At 41.0% G+C, this 27,264-nt stretch overlaps 1 long non-coding RNA gene across 1 annotated transcript in view; it reads left to right on the top strand.

The window, feature by feature from the left end:
• Positions 1–27,264, top strand: part of LOC106033235 (uncharacterized) — a 48,705-nt gene that overhangs the window by 1,986 nt on the left and 19,455 nt on the right. The window contains exons 2-3 of the long non-coding RNA XR_010834348.1: positions 24,525–24,726; positions 25,820–26,018. This is a non-coding gene — a long non-coding RNA (uncharacterized lncRNA). The remainder of the gene's footprint in view (positions 1–24,524; positions 24,727–25,819; positions 26,019–27,264) is intronic.

Raw genomic sequence — 27,264 nt, 5'->3', positions numbered from 1 at the left:
CCTCCTCGTGCCGGATGACTGCCCGCTGTCTGGAGCAGTGGCAGCTGTGGGGGACCTGTGTTGCTCTGCTCACCTACAGGGCATGGCATTTGAGTCAGTGGCTGAAGGAGGATATTTGCACCCAACAGCTACAGTCACATGTAGAGGCTCCCAACTTCTTTTAATACTTGAGCCTTACCTGAAATAAACACTGCTCTTGCTCTGTTTGGCATCGCCCCCTCCCGGCTGGCTTGCAGCCACTGTTGCCCATCCGACCTTCCCTGCTGGAGACCCTTTCCCAAAGGTTGCCCCTGTTCTCTCTGTTGTCTCCTCTGCTCTTCCCCTGCCAGCTCTGGGGGTTTGGGGCTGGGACTAAGCTTGGAGGACTTTCAGAGACTCGGGTGCTGCTGTACTGCACTCCTGCCTGTGGTCATGGGGCCTGGGTGAGGTTCCCTCCAGCGCCAGGCTGTGACTTGGCTGTGGAAATCTGGAGGGACTCAGGTGCTGGGAGTCACTGCTGAGGGGCTACTGGCCTGCAGGGTCTGCGAGTAGCTCTGGCTGCAACTTGCTCCGGAGGAAGCCCTGGAATTGTTGCAGTCCTGGCAAGCTCGGAGAGCCCTGGAGCAAAGTCCCCCTGGTTTTGTGGATGTAAAGCAGCTAATGTGATGGAGACACTCGCAGGACCTCAGGAAATTACTGTAGTATGCATAATAATTAATAATAGTGGATTCACCTTATCGCTCTTAATTTTCGGCTTTGACGGGTCGTTATTAAAGGACTAGACATATTTTGGGCTGAGTGTAAACATTACTTCATCCCTTTGCTATGAGTACTCAGTGGAGCTATGCTCCCCCTTTTTATTTTTTCTTCTTCCTTAAGAAAAGAGGAATGTTTTCTCTTTGTGAATAGGTGTAAAGTACTAGCTTGTGCCAAGATGCCTGGTATTTGGCCTCCTCACATGCTTGCAGGACATGGATTGCATGTAAAACAGGAGAAGTGTAGAGAGTTGGGACAATGGATATTGGGGAGTAATTGAAAGCTTAAAAAGAAATCTCAGACATTGCAGGAAGACAAAGATTATAATGAAAATAAAGGCAAGGGAAGGTATAAGGGCAAAACTTTGTAGGGCAAAAGAAGCAATCCTTTTTTTTTTTTTTCAAGGGGCAAACATAGCCATGCAGCTTTTCTTTGGTTTGTGGCAAGTACAGACTTTTAGTATAACAAGAGCATTGCGGTGGAGTTGTTTGGTGAGAACTTACATAAAAAATCTGCAGTGGTACTGTACCCTGACTCGTCCTTTCCTCTTCATCCCTCTGTTCCCCTTGCTTAATTCTCCATAGACAGAGCAGCAGAGGGGAAAAGAGCTAATCGCACCTAAATGGTCTTCATCCCTCTGTCTGAATCTCCTCTAGAATTACTAGTTGAAATCCAGTGGACTGTTTGTTTTTAAATAGCTCAGTCTTGAGGCCAATTTGACACTTCACATAAAGCAAGTGAACAAAATCTCCTCTGTTCTATGGCTTACTTCGATAAATAGATGTTCCAGTTTGCCTGTTGCCCTGTGATGTGCTGTGTTCCTTGATCAGGCTCAACAACTACTGCCTGGCAAGCTTTCAAGTGAGCTGGAGCTCATACATTATACCCTCCTGGGACAGAAATAGGAGGCAGGGGTAGGTTGGTGCCCTCGCTGTGGATCGGAGTATTTTGATCCTTGCTCTGGAGTAACTTGAATTCACCCCCAGTGGGTTGTCTGGTTGTCTGAGGGCTCAGAGGCAACTGGAGTTGACATTAGCCCCACTGGTTCTTCGTTTACTGCAGAAGGTGTTGGGCTTTTAATTGCATTATCACACACAGCTGCATAAGCTAAGGCTAGATCTGTCTCTGAAGTAGAATGATGTGATGTGTTCTGTGTTCAATGGCTGTTAGGAAAGATGAAAGTAGTGCATGGCTCTAATACGGTCTCTGAATGATGCAGTGAGGAAGGTCAACTCAGTTGCTTTAAAAGCTTTCAAAAATAATCAGAATTTGAAGGTTGGGAACTCAGCTATGCCCACATTGAGCATTCTCACTGATCTTCAGAAACATTTGTCCATCTCTGACACTACAAATTTACTTTGCATATGGGATTTATCTGACTTATCTAACTAGAAAAAAATAAAGCACTTTGAAATCTGTAATCACTTTTTAAATTTTCATCTATTAATAAGCTTATATATTAGCAAAATTGTCTAGGAAATTAAATAAGCTTTTCCTTCCATAGAATATAACTTTAGAAACCCTAATTATTGTTCAAAACACCTCAATCTGTTATTGACCTTTCTTTTACACTGCTTTTTAAGAAAAATGCTTAGTGTTGTCATATCAGATTCTGCCCTAATGCACCAGACTTCATAATTATTTTAAATCAAAACTAGTACAAAAGCAAACAAATCAAAGTTATTACCAAGTCTACAAGAGTTAACATTTACATTTTTCATAGAAATTATCCAAGTTCCCAAACTACAGGAGTATTTCACAAAATAACAATGTCTAACCTCAGTACTTAAAAAAATAAAATAAAATAATTAAAAAAAAATTGTAAATGCTGTAAAGTAATATGAGTTATGCTGTACTAACGACATTTAGCACTATAACAAAATCCTAATGCAACACTGAAATCTCCAAGTTTCACCCAGAACTTACCATTTATAGGAACGTTAGGTCTTTATTTTGTTTCATACTGAAAACAGACATCAAGATTTTCTTTTAAAAAAAATAAAAACTTAGATTTCATGCAGCTTCAACAATAAGCATAATAAAGATGCTTTTAAAAGAAGCACCTGCCTTGTAAGAATTCTTTTTTGGAAACCGGGATTAGTTTTTCCAAAGATCTATGGCTCTTATTTTGGATTTCTCTTGTATATGAGTATTTGCTTGACTAAGGAATTGGGCTTTAGAGGTAGAAAATGAGAACTGGCTGGTGTCCAGATGTCACTTAGATATGTTAGTTTTATTTATTTTTTTAAATAAGCAGTCACTAATGGGATACAGACCAGGACACACATTCAAGCTCATAGAGATTTATTAGCTTGCTGCTGTTCCCCTCTCATTTCATTAACCCTGCTCGGCGCCAGGCACTTGCTCCAAGTAACTTGAGGCAGGGGCCGAGTCCTTCCTCCCTCTCAGTATACAGGCAATATTCACCCCTGCTCAAGAGCAGGAAGGTTCGTGAGGAGGGAAATGGAGTAGCTTTGGGAAATATTTTGCCGAGGCTGTTGAGTTCAGAGAAGCTCCCTGCAGCCTCACACGTGCTGGTGCAACAACCCTTCTCCAACTGGGAAAGCACCCATATGCACCGGCACTCTGAGATTGACATCCGTTAGAGGGAAAGTCCTATAAATCATTTTTTTTCAGAGATCAAATGGAAGACTACTCAGAAAAGCTCAGCTTGATTACAGCGGGCTGACACAGAGTCAGGAAATGGAGGTCACGCCTTGCTGCCTTGATGGAATTCTTTGAAGATATTGCTGCTCAAGGAGATATGGGGGACGAGCTGCAGTGACAGCACCCAAAGCTTCATAGAGAGGGTCTCAAAATGATCATGTGCTTAATCTGCATTTCAAGACTCTGCCGTTCTAATGCCTTCTTATAAAGCTGTATGTGCTATTCTGCATTTACAAAGCGTGACCAAAGCCTGTGTTGTAAGCATCATTGACGAGGTCTTATGGCACACTATTTAAGTCATTTTTACAAGTGAGTTTTGCCAGATTGTTAGTGACAAATATTGACAGAAAACTAAGGCTGATCAATGAAGTACGAAGAAGTGAAAGGACAAACATATGAAAGCTTCATGCAGTGGAACTCATTTCAATTCTTCTCTGTGTTTGTATTGAAAATAAGGAAATTCAGGGACAAGAAATGGAAGTTAAAATGTTACTTGGCAGAATGAATGGTCCAAATTTGAGGAACCTATCACTGGGGAAATGGATCGGCTTCAGATTCTCTTCTGAAAGGCCTGGAATTGGAGAAGTTGTAACCCTGTAATATCATCCTCTCTTGTGGAGCCCTTCAGCAGCTGCTCTGTGGGGCTTCCCGCTGCAAATGGAAAGGGGGTCAGATCACAAGGGCAACATCTGTGTACCAAGCTGACCTTCAGCCATGCGTGCTGTCCTTGTTAGGGTCATGCAGACATGAGTAATGTCACCTGGTAGGTTGAGGTGAATCTTTTTCATATCACGTTCCATCATTAATGTTGCTGAAGGATGACTTATTGAGTCCAGGAGCAGGATATAGTACCTCTTCTCTGCTTCCCAGGAGACTTATTTCTAATTCCTTGCCTCTCAGAATCTAGAGAATCCAGACTGAGTTTCAATGTCCAAGGAATGTCCTTAGTCTTTTCCAAAGGAATGAAGAGACTTGACCATCAGTAGCAACATGTGCTAGTTCTGGTATCTTTGTGAATATGGTATTTACCATTAAGATTGTGCGTTTTAGGTGACAAATTTAGGGAATATCAGCCTGTTGAACAACCCAAGGCCTTAAGATTTTATTGAATATGTGATGGGAAGAGGTACTTGAAACCACCTGAAAGCTTAGGACCTTCAAGGCTCTAGAGATAGCATTAGGTGACTGCTTGTCAGCCAACTGACCAAAATGTTTTCTCCAGAGAAGTGTGGAAAGCTCTTGGCTATGATAAAGGGGGGGGGGGAGAAATCCTCTAAAAAAGTGCCTCATTAGCACGTCTTAGAAGAGAGAAGGAAGTAATAGAGAAAATAAGGACAGGAATCTATATTTCAGGTTTCCCCCCTACCAGCAGGAACATGTTTGAAAGCAGACTTCACATGAAATACAGAGAAATACCAAAGTTTTGGTGTTCTGTGTGGCACTCACTTCAGTTGCTGGTAAGCCGACTGAGGGTGAGGAAATGTGTAGTTAAACCTTTGCATTTAGAAAGCAATATAAAGGCTGTGTCAAAGCTGAGAACCAAAACTGTAAATAGGAAGTACAGAGTTAAGTTTGGGCCAGCTCCTTCTGTTAAGGCATTCTTTTTAGCATATAACCTGCCAAATCAATATATACAAACTAGACATGTCTTTTACAACTGTGGGTTCAATAAGGTATAGCAGGTTTTGTTTTAGACTTGTTGTCTTCAGTCTTTTTCTGAAGAGATCATGCTAGAAACAGGGTCTATGCCATTGCTTTACAAGTCCCCTTATAGCCTCTGAATTTTTGGGCCAACTTCTAACCAAATTTGAGAGAGAAAGAGATATCAAAGGTCCTATTGTCTTAAAGTGATCCGAAAATACCTGCAGAAAAAGTGGAAAGGGACTTAGACTTTTTCTGAGGGAAAAGCTGTGTTCGTTACAGAATGCTCTAAGGACTTCAATCGTGAGATATAAACTGTGAGAAATAACGCTTTATTTTGCTGCTCAGAGAATTATTTGTTTTAACATCTTAAAAAGATCTCTAAAACATTATATTTAAATAGAATTGTCTCTATAATTTTGAGGCTATTAGTCCCTAGTGCTACAAATGTTTATGTGCGAGACTAGTCTTGGATGTTTGTTAGGCTCATTAATTCAATCACAGCTATTCCCCGTTAAGCCAGTGTATAAATACTTGCAAGATCAGGCTGTTGCTGAAGCTACATAAGTGCTGGAAAGTGCTCTTCACTGTGCCTGGAATAAAATGTCTTCAGTGATGGTGTACCATGTCTTCCATTATTATTATTATTTAATTATTAATGAAAAAGGGGGAAAAAATGTAACATTCCACTTGTTCATGATACACAAAACTTGGTGGATCTCCTTCCTAAGTAGACTGACAGACTTTCTGTGCTGGGATGGTGTATCTAGGCAAAAACAAACTATGGACAAATTAGATAAAGACATTTTGTTTTATGAAGTATGGTGGTAAGAAAATGCATGCAAAGTGGAATTCTGTGGAATTACATAGCTTAAAAATCATAAATGTTCTGAGGCCATTTACACAGGGGAATGGGAGTTGAGTCAAACATCTGAAAAAAAGGCAACACAGTTGCTCTTTATTATTTAAAAAATATGAAAAAATAGCCCACTGATGTCAAACTGGCACTATTTTTTAAGATTTAAAATTAGCATTGAACAGTCTGTTCTGGGAGCCCCTGGTTTTAGTACAACATTTTTTTCCGCCACAGACAGTACTGGATTCGCTAGCTTTGCTTTCCTTGCTTCAAGTACTGTAGCTGTTCAGTCAGGAATGTAAAACTAAAACGAACAACAGTGAGGAGGAATTATTAGGATTGTTTACAAATTTAGATTTGCATGAGGGAGTGGAGATGTTGACAGTTATACTTTAAGAATCAAGCTACTGCAGCTGGATAAACATTTATTGGATATCTCAAGGCTCTTCTCTCTCCCTACCCCCTCGACAGAGAATGAAGCAAATGCAAGTCTAAGCTAATCTGAAAAATAATAGAACGGCTTTCAACAAAACCTATTTATCTATGAGGTCAAAAAGCCTCAGCCTAGTTACACTCCTAGATAGACTCTTCTTGACAATATCGTCATACTATCTAGGAGGCCAGGAGTTGTAGTGTTACAGACCACCCAGAATTATTGCTCCCACAAGGCGATGATAATGGTGGTATGATTTCACTGCCTGTAGACTTGAACTAACCTTTTAATAACTTGAGTAGCCATGGGAAACATACTGCATTGTTGTGTTTTACAGATCACTTTTCCTGGATGCCTTTTAGCCACCAATAAAACCATGTTGGTAGGTGGAAAAACTAAAGAAAAAATATTCTGTATGAAAAGAAATGAAGAACTAAAGAAACAATTGGTATCAGTGTACAGAGCTTAAGCAAAGCTAGCTGTGATTAATAGATTTTAGGGTTTTGGGCTTCAGTATGTTTGACACACCAGAGTTCTGTCAAACTCCTTATAAAAATTATAATATCTGATGTTTCTTATGATAAAAAGATCTGGAATAAAATGTGAATGCATCCCAAATGCAAAGGACTCTGTTTTCTCAATCTGTAGGCAAAGCTTCTAGGGCCTTTGGGTGCACCAGAAATGTAAGTCTGAGTACAATCTAGAGGGAATAACCACTTGTGAAAGCTTTTCTGAACATGTGTTGAGGAAAGATCATGGAAGTGGCATCCCATAAATCTATTCCAATTGCTGAAGGATCTTCAAGCTGATGGACAGTCTCATACGTAGGTCTGACTTAAAATAAAGCAAACAACCTTGAGAATGTTTATTGCAGAGGTCAGATCTCTATTCCTGCTTCGTCTCAAGTCAGAAGAAATTGTACTATAGATTTGAATAGAAGTAGGTTTGGCTTAAGAAATAAGCAACTTTCATGGGGAAATGGCTGTGCACATGGAGATCTGTTTGTGTGAGTGCTGATTTACATACTCAACAGTTTGCATAAGGAAACGTATCTGGGCCCAGCTGTTTATAAATATTGCAAGGTGTGTGTAAGTCTCATTTTCTTCATTACTGTTTGAAATAGTCTGCTACCATCTGACTAAAGCTGAAAAATAACAATCTCTTTTGTCTTTATCTTCTCGCCCACCATGCCCTCTCAACAAATCTAACAAGATAGCTATGAATCATGGAAACTATCATATTGCTTTGCTGATAAATCTTTGATGTCTACAAATAGCTTACAGATACGGTTATCTTTCTTTTTTTCATCAAGTTGGGTGGATCACTGATAGCAAATACTTTAATCAACTTTCTCTCTCTTTCTCTCATTTTTTTTTAATGGTTATGGTTTATGTTTGGAGTATTTTTCAATGCATTAGGATGTACTGACTAATACCTGTATGCTTTTGGTAGGTATCGAGTGAGTGTTTGTTTCATTTGACACATTTTCAATTCTGAATGCTGAAGTCACATCTAGTGCCAAATGGGAATGATGCCATTATTGTTTTCCTGAGAAGCTCCCAAACTTCTGACTGCAATTCTACTCTTTGAGCTGTAGTTTAGCATGAGCACAACTACTTGGAAAAATACCAGCTTTAACTGGATTTCTGTTAGGCTCAAAGAAGCCCTCTGTGACTGTACGACCATACCTGGTGTCATGAACCCCAGTGTATGAACAGTTGCCTTAAAATCTGCTTTCTGGTGGTTGTTAGGCTTGATACCTGGAAAAGCACATCTGGAGGACAAGGAGGCTATGAGTGCTCTGATGTTTCACTCCCAGCTCCTTCAAGTGACCTTCATAGTGAAAGCTGTCAGAATTCAACCCCCTGCATCACCTTCAGTTATTATAAAGGTGAATATCAGACATCATACACTTCTCTGTTTGAACTAGCATCCTGGAGATATAGACAGAGATGAACATTAACTGCAGATTATCAATAATGCATCAATATGGCTAGAAACAGGTTTTATTTATATCAGAATACTGTAAACTAAAGCTGTCTTTCCGCTGTCAGTGTGATCCACTTTGAACACAACAGCTCTTTCTGTTTACCATTTTGCTATATATAAGCCTTGTCATGGAAACAGAGATGTTTGTGTGATTTCTTTCTTTCACTGTATCATATTAGTCATAGATTTCTCTGTGTTGTTTTTTTTTTCCCCTGTTTGTTTTGTAAACCACTGAGAAATGTCCCACTCCTTTTGTTGTTGTTGTTAATTCCATGTGCAGCCTGCCAGCAGAATGAGGTGTCACTGAAACACTCTTCCCATCTGAGTAGATGTGTTTCACAGCCAGAAGAGCACGGGGTGTGGTGTGCCGTTCTCAGCAGCCTGAGTCATGTAGCCCAGGAACAGGGCGCCTCCTCCTCCACTGATTTGGCAGCATGTAGCCCTTGTAACATCTCATAGAAAAAGACCTATAAAAATAGGAATAAGCTTGTGGTGCTTCTCCAGAGATGGATGGTTTGGGCTGCACTTCTCCTAGAACTGATCTCTAGAGAGAACTGTAAGACTTTTTGTACTTAATTTTCTGGATGAAGAGGGTCTTTAGTTGAAGAAAGCTCCAGTTACTTGGTCTTTAAAAACTGGCCCAAGTGCTGTCCTTTAAGAAAAGGCAGGCTGTGACACAGTGCCATCTACGCTCACAGTGATGATTCCCCAGTATCACACAGAGCATCATTGTCTCCAGTTTTTCTTCTTTACTTTCCTCATCTCATCCAAGTTCTGGGCAAAGCATCCCACTTTGCTCACCACATAACATCCACTGGCTGGAGGCACCTTGAAGCATCATGCGTTTCCTCTAGAGTTTTAGCCCTAACTTCACGGCCCTTCACAATTCAGCTGAATCTCCCTGTGCAGTTTGGTAATATCCAGTACAGCTGCATCTGGCAGAAAACCTGTGAATTATTCCTCTGTGTGAAGTATTATCTATTGTTGATGTGTTGCTTGAAGTCTTAAGAAGTATCCATGTTTTCCAACTACTAGTGATACTGTTCCCTAGGTATTTTCTTCCAAGGGAAGAGCTTGAACAGCCCGTTCTGCAAAACAGGAAGAAATGTCACTGTCTGAAGTGCCCTGGTAACTTGAATGCAGCTCTTGCTTAGAGAGTGCAGACTTTGCATGTCCTGTGATCTGAACCAAAAACCTTTAAAACCTGTACTAGAAAAGCTGGTAAAAATACACTAAGATGTGAAGGGAATGAATTACTGGGAAATTTTTCTCCGTCTTTGCTTTCTCTGGACCAGCTTTGTTTCTGTCACCTTTTCTTTCTAATTTCAGAATAGGGCATAACTATTAGAAAATACAGTAGATCCAGGGAAATTTCAGTTTTGAACTTGAGATCATTATCTGTGATCCTAGGGAAGTTTCTGATAAACTCGTTCAACTTTTTTTTTGGAAGATGAATGTATTCGTTTTGCACTGAGCAGGGAATATATTTCAAGGATTCTGTAATGCTTTGCTGAAAGCTCTGAGCATATTTGTTACTTAGGAGTTACTCAGATGGGTTTTGTGGTTAAAGTCACCCCCAGGACAGGTGGAGATCCCGTGTAGTGTCCTGGATGTCAATGAGGAAGTAGCTGCTGCTTTCGCACTTGCACGTGAGGGCTCCTACCCCTGGAAGACCAGCTTATTTCTCTCATGCCTTGAGGTAATACAAACACAGTGTGCTTAAGTGGTTGTTGTTGTTGTAGTTGTTTCTAATGGGAGTTAGATAGAGCCCTTCATTAGAGTTACCTGCTCTGCTGTTGATTTCCAACCCAACAAAGCAGTCTGTGGCCACTCACTTCCTCTCAGAGACAGGATTCATCTCCAAGATGAGATGTGTTTTGTGGTGGGAGTCAATGAACTTCTAAGGGACACAGTGGCTTTCTCTGTGGAATCGTCCCAAATAACGTAATGCTGGGCAAGAAATGCACTGATGTATGAAAGTATGTTGCAGTGTAAACGTGCTGTGTCCTCTTCTTTTTGCGAAGCATCAGTAATCAGTATGTCCCCAGGGAAGAGAATATGGTGCACTGCATGCATTCAAGGACAGTAAAGTCCTACCTGTGGGTTTGTAGAAATTAACTTAGGTAGTGGGTATTGCAAGTCTTCCCACAGGATACTTAAACACGGAGAGTGGGCTTTTTAATGTTCTAGAAGCTATTATTTTTATTTATTTATTTAAAGGAGATTTTTGATATTTAATTAAACCACTGTGCAAGTGTAACTATAGGAAGGATTTATTTCTTTGGGGAAAAAAAATCCACTCTTGTGAATTAATTTAGCACTTTTTCCCTCTGAAACTCTGGTTTTGTTCTGGAAAGGAGAGCTATTTTTATGTTCAGAAATCTGCTGTTTCTCTTTTAACCATAAGAGGTGTAAGCAGTGATCTCAGTTGACTTGAAAGTCAGATGAAAGTGTCCAAAACATGTGCAATGAAATGTTCTGCTAGGAAACAGCTTTCAAAATTTCATCTAATGATGGAAAACAATCTGTCTTGCCAAACCTTTCCCTACATGTTTAACGGGATTTTAGCTTTAAAAGTCTATTTCTTACTGAAAAGCAAAACAGCTGTACTTTGAATGCAAGGTGTTTTCATGTTTTGCTGTTTGGGAGACTTATATCCAAACTCTTCTGCAGTAAATGTAACCACTTGTTATGTTTCTCTGTTTACCAAATGTACTATTATTCTTTTTCTACTACATGAATTTTGGTGATCTCAGTGTTTCAGCTCAGGCATATCAATACCTGAAAAAGGTCACGTAAACATGAAAGCTGGATAAAAGACTTAAAGTTTCACCTGGTTTTTATGCAAGGTAATAATTTGCTCATAAGAAAGTACATTTTAGGAAAATATGGAGAGATTTTTTTTTTTAACCCAATGTACTTATTTGCATGGATAAAAAAGCATCAACAGTGTTGAAGGCACAGTGAGTCTGTGTCTGCTAGTGTCCCTTTGTGCAGGGAATATACCTGGTGCACTGGTTCAGAGGTTACCATTAGTTCATGATGAGTTCCATGGTAAAAGGCTCTTCCCAGCATTAAAACTAAGATTTTTGCACAAGCTTTGCTTGTGCATTTTGTGGATTTGCTTTGTGCATTGTGGATTTTATCTAGTGATTCCCCATGTTCAGCAGCTCATGAATTTGCTAGTCTCTTAAGTGTCATAAATATTCTGCTCTGTGCTTTTGTTTTCAAGACAATAACTTTTCACACAGGACAACCACAGGGAATAAGGAGAGAAGATAAATGCTAAGATTAGAGATTGTCAGGCATTTCTTGGCTGAACAAAATCTAATTGAAGTGTATCACTGTGCCAGAACATGCCTGGGACAAATGAGATAGGGGAAGAAGCGCTGGCAGAAAAAAGATTGCTTGCACTTGGGATATGAGAAACCAAGTACCTACTATGTCTGAGTCAAAGCAGAGGTTTTTGCTCCAGGTCGCTGAAGTTTGGCAAGATGAGATTTGAACATGTGGATCTTACCTCTCAGTGAAGTCCCCAGCATCTACTCTTTGTGCATTTTGGTGGCCATTCCTGTTTGCGGAGAGCATTTGTGCCAGAATATCTGTACTCTGTAGGACTTCCGTTCCATGTGCTGTGTGGCATCAGAGAAAAAGAAAAAATACAAGATAAAGACCTTTGTAGTTGACACAGAAGAGGCTTTCTGTCCTTGATTTATTCTGGTTAGGGTTGAGTCGAACTGATCGTTAGATCCGGAGATGGCTTTGAGAGTTTTGAGAGTGATCTCAGTAGGAGTAAATGCTGCTCACCTGCTCTTTGGGAACCTCTGGCTGGATCAGTCTTGGTCGTTCTTCTCCCTGTGTGCAAGTGTACTTCTTTCCTGCAAGCCGTGTAATTCTTCCAGTAACCGCCACTGGAAACTTCAAGGAAGAAATGTTTTTCCTCTTTGCTGGGAAATGAGTGAGATAGGGATTATTGTGCTGACCGTTTTCCAATAGACTGAACCTGAAGCTATGGAAGGGACAAGAACTAATGCAAGACAGACAATAAGGAAAATAGATGTTAAATAATAGCAACAAATTTTGTACAGAAGAAAAAATTGTGGTTTGTCTCAACTATGCCGTGAAAGACTTTGTCAGCTGTCCTTAATTGAAGAAAACAGTGGTGTGGAAGGATAACAAAAATGTACCAACGACTAATTGTAGCTAAAAACTGTCCCAGATAAGCAGCCCAGAAGTGTTTGCCCCAGGCCCTCCCTTACTATTTCCTTATTTCTTGGTTCACTGAGATAAATCACTTCTAGTAGTCTTAAGTTGTACCTTACTTGTAAGTTAGAGTAAATGCACTTATTACCCAGCCAGTTTTGAAGTCTTGATTAAGGATGTAAGTGGGGTGGCACATTACTTTTTGCTGGTAGTGAAGGGACAGGTTGCAGGTAATGGTATTGTCATTTGACTTTAGCGAGACACTGCTCTTTGAATCCCGATATTTAGGAATGGAGCAGCAGGAGTATGGTGGTGCCTAAAGCCACCACTCCTGTTGAAATACGGATCAAGGCTTTGCTGTGTACAGAAACTTCCTGTGAGTCTCACTTCTACCATTTCCTAATAACATTCACATTTTGTTGACATACCAGAAATCCCTCCTCCTTAACTATCACCTGTGTGATTCCCACACACACTATTTGAGGGTCTCTGCTAATGGGAAAGGAGATCTTGACTCTGGTTAATCTTCACAGAAACTTTGAAGCTTGCTAAAGTACAGTCCTTATGTCACCTCGACTGACTTTCTTCTTTTAAGAGGTGTGTTTTCAGGAAGAGATGTCCAGGACAAAATGTCCTCTTGGTTGTCTCACAAGCGTTGCTTTGATACTGTTGTGGAAAGTATAGACCTTGTGTTTGAATTCTGTAAGGAAAAATCACACAGACTTTGTGTTGTAGTTCAATCTGTTCAGAAACCATCTCTTATTTATGTTTACTAACTAGAAGGTCTCTGCTATACAGAGTTGGATTTATAAAAGTACTAAATATTATATGTTTACACATTCACAGGTGTGGTTTTTTTTTTTTTTTACCTCTCCACAGACATCTGTTTCTAAATGTTTCTCTAGTGTCCATCACCACAGTCAGAACAGCACACAGATGTCAACAAATTATTGCTTGTGATACTACTGGCAGATAAATACTGCTATTTCAGCTCTGTGGATAGGTTACTTAGGACTAAGCAAGTTGCTCAAAGAAAGACAGTGAGAGAAGGCAGGAGCAGAAGCGTTAAGTGCTGTACTTGCACCCTCACTTCAGGCAGAGTTGCACAAATGAGCTATCTGTTCAGCTGTCGGGAACCCGCTCTGCTGTATGGCACTGTCTCCCTTCAAAACTTTAAAGTATGTTAGAAGGCTAGACATCCATGGTATCCACAGAAAGACTTGGAAACAAATGTCTCTGTGTGCTTTGAGCCGTACTCATTTTAGAAATCTCAGCTTTGGAAACTTGTTTTGCGCAATTAGAGAGAGGCTCAGGTTTCAGAATGCAGCTCTCAGTCCTTTTGTCAATCTGTTGACTCTCTCCAGCTCTGAGGTTTGGTGTCTGGTTGTATGTAGCCATTATCGAATTGTGCAGAAGTCTTTTCGGTATGTGTGCAAGCCTTGGCAAAATGTCCTGCAACAGTATGAGAGGTCCCCTAAGAGAAAGAGCTTTTATTTCTCTTCATATAATGCTTAGCTTCATTCCTATGAGTTGCTATTACTTATCTGATTTCTATATGTTTCCTTGTGGAGCTGCAGTGCTTTTTGGGTTGTGTGTAAATATGGTCCATATGTTGTCTTTCCCAGTGTAACTGTGTGATCATGTTCGTAAACCATTTGCCTATTCAGCTCCTTACGATGAATGCTAGTTTAATTACAAATGATGCTGTACCTGAGAGATTCAGTTCTCTGCTGATGATAGCACCGTTACTTTCCTGAATTATCTGGATAGTCTTTAAACAAGTCTGTGGCCTAGGGCCAGTGGCCGTACCACAACTTAGTAGGTTAAGATTCATTCTTCCATCCATTCTGATGCATATTGTTGCCTATCCCACCTCACATGAGCTGGTCAGTCTGGAGGTACCTTGGAAGTTCATGTGCAGAAACTATTAATTGCTCTGAAGCTACAGGTGAAGACAGTAGTTTAAAGGACCTTTATAGGCTTTACACTGAGCTCCATGCACATTAGCAAGGACTTCAGAAGATCTGCACGCAGTTACTGCGAAGGTCAGAAAGCACAGCTTTAATTGAGGTGCCTTGGTTGGAGGGATACGTATCCACTCGCATCCCTAACGAGAGCAGATCACGCTGCCTAAGTTGCATCTGTTTTGCTTTGTTCATGAGGGGAATGCCTTTCATGTTACCTGGTTAGTCTGCAGACACAATAGCATTAATGCTGCCTGGATTCCAGTAAATCTTTGGGTTTTACAGTGGGAAATGTAAAGGTGTAGCTTCTCCAAGAAGCTATTCATGTAGTTGAAATTAACTGCTATGCTTCTGCTCTAAAAAGATTTTTCCACTTACAAATACAGGTGAATACAGTGTATTTGTAATACAGTGTAAATGTTATCTTATCACTGCCCTACAAAGAAAGAAAGCAAGTGGCAAATTCACAGTTCAGGTCAGCAAAGGTTTGTGTATGGATAGAGATGCTCTCCAGGATGGAAATGAAGTTTGTTACTAGTGGTCGTGCAGGGGAGGCTAGCGGCTGCCTACAGGGAGGCAACATGCAAATGGCTGAAGGGAAGAGAAGGATTATGGCGGGGGGATCCCTGTAAATGAGCAGATAATGACAGTTGTTGGCAGGGAACTTCGGGAATAGTCAGGTGTGCAAGCAGCAGTGGCTCCCACCTGGCCCCTGTGTGCCATGTCACTGTCACGGGCACAGTTGCAGGGCTTAGGTCCTCCTGAGGGTGGTCAGATGTATTAGGAGAGGTGCAAGCAAGCTTCCTTCATGTTGGGTGTCTGCCGCAGGTCATGCTGGCCCGTCTCTTTTTGCAGAGTTGTATTTCTGGCCAGCATGAGGCTGCTTGCTTTGGCTTGAGTGTGTGTGGCAAAATGCATGACAAAATATTTAGGAAAAAAAGTAGGCGTGCACCTGAGCACAAATTCTTGAAGCTCTTAAAACCTCATCTGTCTAGAGTCCAGCTCTGCAAATGAAATCTTTTTGTATGCTACCGGCTTCTTGAGCATGCAGCCAGTATTCTTGTGGGTTACATTTTCATATACTTATGCTGTAGCTATATAGACCTTTATGTATACACTTGAATTCCTTTTCCCTCCATTGTATCATTCCAGAGCTTGAGGGTATAGCAAAAAATGAACACGGAGAGGAGAGTGTTTCTTGGGCTTTGGGTTTTAATTTATTTATTTTTTACTCCTCAGGAGCCATATGAATCACTCATAACCATGAAAAGACTTTGTAAATAATTTGGAAAAACAGGCCTTCTGACCTATTTTAGTCCTCCAAGATGGCAAAAAAAATTCCCTCAAAACTGCTAAAGTAATCTGGAGGTAGAAGGTTTACTGTTTCCCCCTTGCATGCCACCACTGCTGCTCTGGAGACTTTTAAAACCCCTGAGCAGCATGAAAGGTAGATGTGACATTGTGCAGGGAGCTGCAGATGGTAGGCGCTGGCAGGCCCACGAGAGTAAACTTTCTGGGGGCAGCTGTTCTGTGTCACTGCTGTCACGTTGTTCTTTAACAGGAGGCAGCAGTAACGGGAGGGAGACAGTGCTGCACAGAGCTGCTGTTTGTACAGGGAGCTTCACCCTCGTTCGGTGAATTAGGAGAGTCTGACAAACATAAAGGGAATTTCGAAGTGTTAATGCATTAATTCATGCCTCTGCTTGTTTCTCATAGTAGTACTCCGTTGTGGGACTGGCTTTTTGATATAACAGCTTATAAATAGCAGACGCTAAGGCAGAGGGATGTCTGGTTTGCCACCATTGCTTGGTGGGCCAGTACGAGCCTGAAAATCTCCTGGTCATCTGCTTCTTCTGAATACCATCGCTTTTCCAACTTCTGCTGCTCATAGGATGAGTGTCAGGCTTTGGTGCTCAGAAATGGTATTTGTTCTGGTTGTTCATGACATCTATTTTGTTGTCTTTGAGCAATAAGGTGACATTTAAGATACCTCTGATAACACTTTTCTTTGTCTCGTGGGTATTATACACATGCAAATGTATAATACAAGCAGAAATGTAGGTATTCTTTTTTGTAAATTTGGCTGAAGCTTGACAGGTATGTTGGAAAAGCTTATCTCCCTTTAGAGTACAAAATTTGGGTGGCTGCTATGCAACAGTCATGCCAAAGGGCTTTGCTGGCATTGCACGTATAAACAGAGGTTTGGGACGAAACTTACTTTTTGGGTTAGCATTGCTGTTTCTTATTTTTCAGTACTTTGTGTAGACTAAATCATGAAACAGAATAAGTAATGGACTGTCTGACTCTATTACCAGTGAAGAGCAGAGTTGTAGGAACTTCCTTGGTTTTGGCCAAAAGGAACATTTGTCTTTAATGTTCAGCATTAAAAATGACACATGTGAATCCTTTCATTTTTGCTGGTTTGAGAAACAAGACAAACTGGAAAAAAAGGCATCCCAAGAAAGTTATCTGGCAAAGAGTAAGTTAACCATGAATTAAATTAATATTTCTGTATTGCTAGTATGAAGCTGATGCTTTACACAGTCATCAGAGAATAAATCTGTACTGATTGAAAGAAATCAATGTTTGGGCTTGTTCTTTGACCAAAAATTTAGTTTTATTCACTGAAAGGAATATTCCTCCCCCCTGACACTGTGATGCAGGAGTCGTTCAAGAAATGTGTGTGTTCTCGTGCTATGTTATCGGCTATGTTATACCAATTCCTTTGTTACGGTTTTATTTAAGCTTTTGGTTCAGAACCAAGCTGTAAAATTTAGGGAGGAATCTGAGGATATGAGGCAATTGATGAGGTAGTTATTTCTTCCTTCTATACTGTAGGGGGGAAAAAAAAAATCTGTTGGATTTTGTCTGAACTGAAACTAGAGGGGGGATAAGCAACTCTTCTTGTATCCCTTTCCTGCTAAGAGCTGGTCGCTCAGAGGGAGGTACTCACCCTTCCAGCAGTTGGTTAGGTTCCTCGCCCAGACAAGTTTATTCACCTCCTGGTGGATTATGCTTTAAATGTATATGAACACCAGGAAAGCATGACCTGAAATGTGGTTTGTAGTAAAATTTTCCATGAACGTAGTTCAGGAGAGCTTACCTTCCAAAAGACATTTATAAACTCTCTCTTCTATTCAAGGCAGAGCTGGCTTGTTGGTGGCTATGCTTTATTATGTAACTTTATTTGGGAAATGGAAAATTGTGCTTTTCCTCCCTGAAATAACCTCTAAAATGCATCAGGAAAATGCTGCAGTTCCTTTGGGAGAACACTTGCGGGTGCCTCTATCTGTTAACCAGCTGGAGCGAGAGCACTGACACCAACACTGTCACTTAAGCACCGTAGTGCTTAATATTTCTCTGAAATGCGTCTGATCCTTTATCATGAGGACCGAATGAAGTGAAACCATTACTGTAAACACAGAAAACATTCCACAACGTTCCAAAGTGCACATTTTTGGCAGCAGTAACCTTTCTCCAGATAGTTGCCTGGGAATTTACAAATTGGTCACATCTGAGTCTGTTTTGTGAACCTTCCTGAAATCTGCACCTGCCTCGCAGAGACATACAGAAGGAGAGAGGCTATAGATACTTTTGTTGATGTTTCATTAGAGGCAAATTTAAACAGCCATGTTTTAAGGTCTGGTTATAACATCTTGGGTGGCAAAACATCTTGTTATTTGTTGGAAGTGAACACTTGGTGAGTCAGTTGTGCTTCTTGTTTTTTCTTACCCCCCCCCCCCCCCCCCCCCCCCCCCCCCCCGAATTACTGGGACTTTTTTTTTCTCTGAACGAAGCATATAACTTTCTCCAGGTTATTTTTGTTGTGAAGAGAGGACAAATACTTAAATAACAATCTGAATTGCTGAGTGGTAAGAGGTCTCCTGGTGCTGTTTTTATCAGGCACTGGAACTGATATTGGAGTAAAGAGGGCAGCAGTGAGTCGCAATCGTACAGGAAGGGTTGAAATAGAATGTGCAGGTAACACAGCAGGAACCTCTTTTGAAAGACTGTTGAATTGTGGTAATAATTCCAACTGCTCCAACATCCACAAAGTGTATGTTTCATGGTGAAAGACAGGCCACAACAAATTTCCCTGCAAAATTATCAAAATATTTGTCCATCAAATGTAAAGAGTGATTTTATTATTATTATTTTTTTCAGTAGTAGTATTTGACTAGTTGTTCTGTTAGATTCAGGTACGGAAGCTGAATTTAAAGCTTGCTTACAGATTTTCAAAGAGATTAATTATTATTCTAGTTCAGCAGCTCTGGAAATGCACTAACATTCTTTTAAGACCTATATAGGCTTTTTGGTCAATGCATGGTCCTGTCTTACTACAGGACAATTTCATCCTGGACCGTGGCACTCTGAACTTGCTGTATTATTTGACTGTTATGAAAACATTTCAAGCTGTTTGGTCTTGATCCTTGTTTAGTCCCAAGTACAATTTGTTTGATGTGAGTAGCCAGTTGCTGGTGGAAATGAATGCTTTGTAACAACAACATAGGGTTGAAAGATTTTTTTTGTTTCTTGGTGAAGGCTTTTGGTCAGCCAGAAAAACACAGAGTGGTTAAGTCTGGGTTTAAATCTTTGGATGCAGAAGCTTTTATAGTCCCTCTGGCTTCAGTCAGAGCAAGCTCACGGGTATAAACCCGTGAGGAATCAAGAATTCATATTCTTATTCCCAGTGTTATGGAAGGTATTTCCCAATCAGTTGTGTCCTTGTAGGCTTTATTAAAAAAATACAAGTGCTTATGTATTTACATACATGCACACACCCTAAAAAATCCAAATGCTTTCTCTCCCATTCTTTGTGAAGACATCCTTTCAAAGCTGGCAGTGATGTGAAGGTGGAGCATCTACTCTTTTTCACTATTTCGCATATCTGTTTTTTATTATCTGTTTCTAGTGGGAATAGAATATCTTAAAGACTTTCTCTGCTTTCTCTGTGTTGTGAACACTTCCAAATGTAATTTGGGATGTAGTCTCAGAGAAGGAAATATTTCTCTATAAATACAGAAGGCATCTGTACACCTGCATGACATTTCTTTAATAACAAGTTAGTTGTTTATTTGCAAGTCAACAGTTGGATTGTATCAGCTGCTCTCCCTTTTTAGTGGCATGAACACTTGGCTGAAAAAAGGTTGCAGACTGATGTTTTGTAACAGGTAATGGAGTCTCTGTACAGCATGGTCCATCTGCATGGCAACTTACAGCAATACCTTTATCCCTTCCTTTGCTCGTTCCTGTTCAAGTCTTCTGACAAAGGCCCAGCTTTATCTCAGAAGGTACGAATAGTATCTCCTTCACACCTCAGCTAAATAGTTATTCCCATGGCAGCTTTAAAAGCCTCTGGGTTTATCAGTGGAAAAAATGCTTGGAAAGGAGAGATTTAGTACTTAAATTAGTTCTATCAGCACTTTTTTTTTTTTGGCTGGGACTTGTTCTCACAGAACTTCAAGCTGGATTATTTGTATTAAACTTCCTGACTGAATTCCAAACAAGTCATCTTTCCCCACAACGCTGACCTTTAGTTCGAGGCCAGAATAATTTTAATTTGTTTCAAGTTTCCCTTATAAGCAAGAGAACAAGCAATAAAATCCAAGACCTGGTTAGCTAGCTGCATGGCAAAATATTTTTTAATTCTAAGGAGGAAAAAAAAAAAACAATAAATAAGGATATTCCATACTGACATCCAAACTGGGCACTGCCTGAAAGTGGTTAACTGCAACCTTCTGGGCAGCCAGTCTGAAAGCTGCAGAAAAATAATGGTTTTAAAGAAAAGTGTTAAGTAACTAACTTGTTTTTAACTAGGGTTATGCCCCAACGGAAGTGTTACGGGGCATATTTTAGACTCCCATTTGCTGTTTCTGGCCGGGGTGAGGCAGAGGTGATGTCTTGGGCTGTCATTTGCTGAATGCATCAGGCCACCAGCTTGCACCAGTGCTATCCCCGCTCTCCTGCTGGCACAGGCATCTGAGCCCCTATGTGGTGAGCAGGATCAGGTAATTGATCTGGCTTAATGTAACCTTTTTTTTTCTTTTTTTTTTTTTTTTTGCTAGTTTAGTGCTAACCCAAATAAATTCCCTGATCTGCTCCATTGCATGGCTGCATAATGCGCCAGCACATGGGAGAAGGCCAAGGCCATGTGAGCATAGGAGCAACTGATGTGGAGGAAGCACATCCCAGGTATTTTATAGCCATGATTAGATATGAGGACAGGCACTTGGTCGTGTTATGGCAAGGAGTAGGAAGGATTTGACTGAAGCAAATCTTGGAGGCTCCCTGTTAGGAAGAGAAGAGAGCAATGTGGCTGGAGAGCAGGAGGTCTGAGGACCTGCAGTGGGGTGGGCAGCTCAGGTACCCTTAAAATACACAGATTTACTTGCTACTCAGCATAGGCCAGCAGCATAGAGGAGAGGTGCCACAAATAATGACCATTGGTGAATCCATGATCACTAGCCACATCTTTCGTAGGATGTCCTTCTTAATCTCAATTCATTAAGATAAAAATGCATTTCCTGTGTGCGCAGTTCATCGGCTGTTTTGTTCTCAGACTTGCTGCTGCCCATAAGTGGAAGTATGCAGTCTTGACTTTTGCAGAGACTTGGCTTTTGTTCCGGATGCTTAGTCCCAAATATTTATGGGACTGCAGAGAACAGTCACAGAAGTGGGGACATGGTATTTTTTTCAGCACTAGGTGGCTGTATGGAGTTCTGCAGCATCCTGTACACAAATATTTAGTAAGCTGGGGAATGGACAAAAGGATAAACCCCTGCTTTTTCACACACCTTCAATAAGGTTGTGTGGGTGTCTTTTCTTTGGTGTTAGAAAATCAAAGAATGAGGACATTTTGTTTTTATGAACTGATCGATCGCTGGCTGCAGAAACCTTCATCTCTGTGGAGTCAAGGTAAGTATGGAGCCTATCGCAGAAGCTGCTCCAGTCCAGGGGCTGGGCTGGGATTGCTGTGGTTGGCTGGTGTTGCTGCTGCTTTTTGTTTAGAGGTTTGGATTTGACCATGGAAGGAGTGAGTAAGTGTGTGTAAGTAAAATATAAGTAAAATGTCTGGTCCTGAGCTTTCCAAATGCTCATGCTGCTTGGAGACCCTTTGGAGCTCCCCGTGGCCTCTGCACCTATGATTTCAGTAGGTCCCTGACTTCTGGTGATCCTCAAGTTTGTTGCAGAGCTGCTCTAGGCCTTGTTGAAGGACTTGCTGGTGGACCAAGCTTGGAGAAGATGTTGTTGTTGTAAGGCCTAGCTGCGCCTGGTCTCCATTGTGCTAGGTGCTGTACATGGGTAGCAAAGTGTTGGTTTAGACTCCCAGATGTTTTTTCTAACTCTGCATAACTCTGCATAAATGTTTAAGTGGTACTGCTTTGCAGCCTTGTTTCATGCTTACTTTTGTTGTTTCAGAAGTTTTTAGCAACACTTCCAGGTAGTGGCCAGCAATTTGCTAACCCATGTTATCTCTGCTGGGCAGGGAATGCAAACAACTAGTTGGGTAAGTTATTGTGAACTGCTTGTAAATTTCTATAATTTATACTTAACAGTGTAAATCTCCTGCAGGTACACTACTGCGGCTAGGGGTGGCTTTGATAGATGTTTACATTTCAGTGTCAGACATTAGTAGAGAAGTACTTCCTGTAGCAAAAGTGCCATTACGTGAGGTCAAGGAGATTTTGGCAGTAGTGAAGAATTTGGTGGTGTTTACTTGTAAACTTGTAGGGTTGCAAATGTGTAATCATTTTTTTTTTTTAAACAAACAAAAAAGCTTTTTGCCCTCAGAAGTTGACTGTTGTGATTTTAGGTGGAATAATGGGTACAGGTGGTAGCCACCAAGCACTACCAAGCCTGATCGGCAGAGCTCATGCAGACATCACAGCAGGTGAGGGTGTTAGGTAGGGTCTTAAAGGAGAATAATGAAGTAGGTGACTTTGCAGTTTCTTCAAAATGCCAATTCTTTATAATCGAGGGGCCTTGTTGGACAAAGCATGTGAAAACAAGCAGGCAATAGCAGAGGGCATCCTGGTAGCTGACAGTGGGGTTTGAGCTCTATCACAGCGGCTTCAGAGTGACTGCAATGTGGTGTGAACCTCTAGCGTTGGCCAGGAATACATCAAAATTGTACTGACAGCAGGAGGGGAGTGGGGAGTGAACGTAAATGCTGGCTGATACAATCCAAGCCACTCATACACATCTAAATTACTGCCTTGGAATATGTTTAATGGAAAAGTAGTTGGGCAAGAGTTTGGTTTTTGGGAAGAAAAAAAGTCAGTTCATTTTAGTGTCTAATTTTATACTGAAAGCAAACTTTCTTGTTTGCCCTCTGAAGTCAGCAGCAGCATGATGGGTCTCTGGGGGGGCAGCAGAGCTGGCCGGAAGCGGCCTGCCAGGGCTGCTCTGGGATTTGTTTTCTTTTGATTATGGGAAAAATAGCCCAAGATATTTCTGTGCATGCAGAGCATTCTTAATGACTGAAAAGTCTGTTGTCAAGTAGGGACAAGGGGGAAGTGCCATCTTGAAAGACAACAAAAATGTGTTTGGATTAGGTCTGAAAACCCAAACAATTTTATTTTTAGCGACTTCCAGAAGCTTCTATTAAAAAAAATAATAATAAAAAAAAAGAGTTGCACAGCTAAACCTGGACTCGCTGCACTGGAGTTTAGTGGAGTTCACGGAGACGCACAGCAGCAGGCATGGGAAGAGGGTGTCTTCCACTGCCTCTGAGATATTAATTACTGATTTCCTTCAGAATTTGTTAGGCTAGAAACGTGGCAGAGGTGCTGTTATACAATGTGGTGGATTTGATAAGGCTTTGTGCCAGCCTGTGGCTCCAGACAGCCATGTTAGAAAAGGAGAAGGAGAGACAGGATATGCAGCTCTCCCATTTCCAGTGGTGGCTGGGTAGCTGGCTCTGCTGCCTGCAGAGGGAGGCTCTGGGAAGGACAGAGTATGCTCCACAGGGGTATCTGTTTTGAAATAACTTTGATATTTCCACTGGAAAAACATCCTCTGGTGCCATTCCCATGTCCTTCAAAGTCAGTGCACTTGGCACCATGTGGGAGGCCAAGCAGTGGCCATCTGCTCCTCAAACTGTGCCACTGGCTGGGACACCTCTGGCTCTCCCAACTTCTGTCTTTGATTTTTAGCTCAACTGACTGCAACTTTATTTTCACCTGTGACCCAAACCCCAGGACACACAGAAGGGTGTCTCTTGCTGTGCTCTTGAGGCTGTGTTTTGTTGCAGCAGGCTGCACAGTGGTATCTCTGAAAGCAGTCTCCAGAAGCAGCGCAGGAGTTTGGTCCTTGCTGTCTGCTGTAGCCTGGCAGAGCCCGTGTGTCATTCCTGCCTCCTCCGCTGCCTGTTCTTGAGCGCATATCTGCAACTTGGATGGGGAGAATTTCCCCACTGGTAACATGGGATATTTAGTAAACTTCAGCTGGAGAGGGAGTAAGAAAAATGTATGCTGCCAGATAACAAAGCGTGAGGAAATGTACTTATGTACGTGCAAGAGTTGTTATCACCTGCCTCCAAACAATGATGTTGGGATACTTTTAAAATATTCTGTAACTCTTTGCCACTGAATCTCATGGTGGCCTATTTCAGTCTAAAATAAGGTATTTCCACATTACAGACCTTCATCCTAGTTACACCTCTGTATGTGGATTCATGTTTTGTATGTATGTTGCATATAGCATGTAGTATAAGCAGTAAGCTCATGAATATGGGTTTGGGGATATTGGTGGTGGGAGGTGCTACTAGAACAAATGAAACCTTTGATACTTCAATGGGCAGCTACCAAGGACTGTGTGCAGTGATAGCACCACAGAGATGTTGGATGAAGCATTAAGAGGCTGCTCTTGCTGGTGCAGCAAGAGCTTAATGGCTTGCTTTGCTTTTCCTCTGCAAATAGGGACAGCAGCTGGTATGTTACTTACAGTCCTGCTCACCTCTTCTTCGCTTGTGTTTAATATGGAAGCATTGCAGAGACCCTGCAGCACCCTCTCTACACATCTGCTTTTCTTTCAGGCTACGTGTTCATATGCAAGGCTGCAGCTGAAGCGCTAACTCAAATGAAGCAGCAGTCTTGGGTACTCCTGCTTCATGTTCCCTGATGGAGCTGCTCAGCCTGCAAGTGAATTCCAGCTGTGGGAGATCCTTAGACCTGGGATACAAACAGAGCCACAAGACATTTGGGAAAGATCATATGGAAATTGCTCATTGCAGTGCGGTATGTGCATCTTCATATTATCTTCTAGCTTATCAGTGAAATGATTTCAGCTCTGAGGATGTTATGATTAACAAAAAATAAAAAAATTCAAACCGAAGGTTACATCATGAAATCTAGCATGCTTTATCAAAGCATTGTCTGGCAGTTGCCAGACAGATTTAGCACATTTTAGCACAGATTTAGCACATTTTTTGCTGTCTTACGGGATAACATGAGAAACATTTAAAAGAAACTTTTGTTTTCCTCCAGCTTCCTTCTTTTTGATTCAGTTAGGAAGATGCAGTTGTACATTGTTTAAGGACTTTCACTTTGTTTCAGAGGTATTCATGAGCTCTTCCATTTAGACATTCTTGTTAATTTTTTCCCATTCTGACAGTGCTTCTGGAAAATAATTGGCCAATTGCATATTACCTGGCAGTAAGCATATTCATTGTTAAAACAGATTTTCTAGCTTTTTTATATTTTTTAGAGTATGTTTTTGATCCAGAGCTTGGAAAATGTGCTGTGGATAAGAGAGAGGCTACCAGCTGATTGCAGGAAAAGTATGTGTTTGTTGTTTGTTTGTTTGTTTTTAAAAAGGTTACAGATATATATATATATATATATACACATATATATATATTATTCTCTATTAAAAAATATATATATATACATATAATATTTATAACCAACTGAAGGCGGCTCTTACTACAGCTGAGAGTCTGTCACTTTGACCATTAAGTGTGGTATCTGGTGTGACAGAACAAGAAGGAGCCAAAGATATAGCAGGTATAGCTTTTATATACTGGGAATCTAGACAGCAAGGGATCTATTTGAAATGATATGACATTGCTAGAAACAATAGGATGTATCTAAAGTTAGCATACTATTTCTTGAACTGAGACTTGCTGTTTTGATAAAAAGGATCCACATGTGACAGTGACTGTTGGCAAATGCCAGAGCCCTGTCTCCAGCAGGGCGCCACCTTCCTCTTTTCCCTTTTTGGTAAATGCACTGTTGAGAAATGGAGAAGTGAATGATGCACAAAGCTTTGATGTCTCTTTTTTTTCCTCTTTTTTTTTTTTTCTTTTTTCCTGTTCTTTTTCTGGTGTAGGGAGAAGTGAGAAAAAGGAAATACTCCCAGTTGAGCAACCTTGCATAGCCAGGCATGGAGGAGTGCTGCCACTGTCATTGTTTTGGAAGACCATCAGCATTTCTTGCTGCAGAACACCAGTGCCCTTTTCTACCTCATGCTATTATAGAAGCTTAGTGGATTTTTTTTTTTTCCCCAGGATCTGTGTCCACTTGTAGAGGTAAGTGCAGTTAAACGCATGCCTTGCAGGTATCACAGGTAATTCTTGTTGCTCTCTCCCCATTGTTGAAACCAGCCATACACACTGGGTTTTTTTCTTCCCTATTCCTTTGCTGCATCCATCCTTATACATAGTGTGTGAACGTTGCAGACTTCAGGTAAAGGTGCTAAGGTGAGACCAGAGCCATGCAACAGCTGACCTTCGCAGAGCAAAAGTGATTTCTGCTTTATTACTTCCTTTATTTCTGCATTTAACGCCTGAAGCTTTCAGCTGCAGGTTTTAGGTGGAAAAGGACACAGGAAATATTTTTTTTGTATTAATCTACCCTAATGCCCTGTCTTCTGGGGGACATGAGACACTCATTTGGCATGAACCAGCAGAGCTCCTTGCTTTTATCAGAGCCACACCCACTTGTACCAGCTGGGAGCTGTGTGTGTCACTGTTCCCTTGCTGTACCTGGAAGCACTGAGGAGTTCATTTTCACCAGAGCAGCCAGTAATTAACTGATTAATTAGCTTTAATGTTCCTGCAATAGTTTAATGTGCTAATTTTTTGAAGATTTTTTTTGATAGTCCAGTTAACCACTTGAATCATCACTAACCACTGCAGTACTTTTTCTCTGAGGTGATGACTTCCCCAGATGTGTTCCTACAAACGTGGGTTTTTGCAAATTCTTTTCATCCATGGCACAAACCTTTGAGTTTGGTCTTAAATGTATTTCTAGATAGACACTTATTTTATCATTTCTGGCTGAACGGCTTTCCATGTGGTTTCTTAGCTCTTATACGGTTTTCAGCTTGTACTTCTCCTATGCTGTGTGTGTGAATGCAGCGATGTATGCTAGCTGAGGTTGAGTATTTTCTTCTGATGGGACAGAAACTGACAGCACAAGAGAAAAGCAGGTACAGCAGAATGTGCCAGTTCTTATTATGTGCTCTTAAAAAAATAATATGGCAACTTAAAAAAATTATTTTTGCTGTCTCAGTGTTAAGTAAAGAGAGGGTAAGCACTCAGGTAGAATCTTAATTTTAAACAAGAGGAGAATATTTCTGGTCTTCTGGAGTTTTACCAAAAAAATTGTGGTTAACTCCATAGCTTTAAAAATATGCAGTTCAGCTCTCTGGTGCTGATGCGTCCAGGGATGGTCATTGAGGAATAGCCTGCAATTTCTTCCAGAAACAAATGCTGTCTGCTTAATGGGTGACATTTCCATGTCTAGTTTGGACACCCAGAAAAGACTGATGTA

This window comes from Anser cygnoides, chromosome 12, assembly GCF_040182565.1.
Source record: "Anser cygnoides isolate HZ-2024a breed goose chromosome 12, Taihu_goose_T2T_genome, whole genome shotgun sequence".
Taxonomy (NCBI): domain Eukaryota; kingdom Metazoa; phylum Chordata; class Aves; order Anseriformes; family Anatidae; genus Anser; species Anser cygnoides.
The sequence above is the reverse complement of the archived record's forward strand: the minus strand, read 5'-3'. Positions and strand labels throughout refer to the sequence as shown.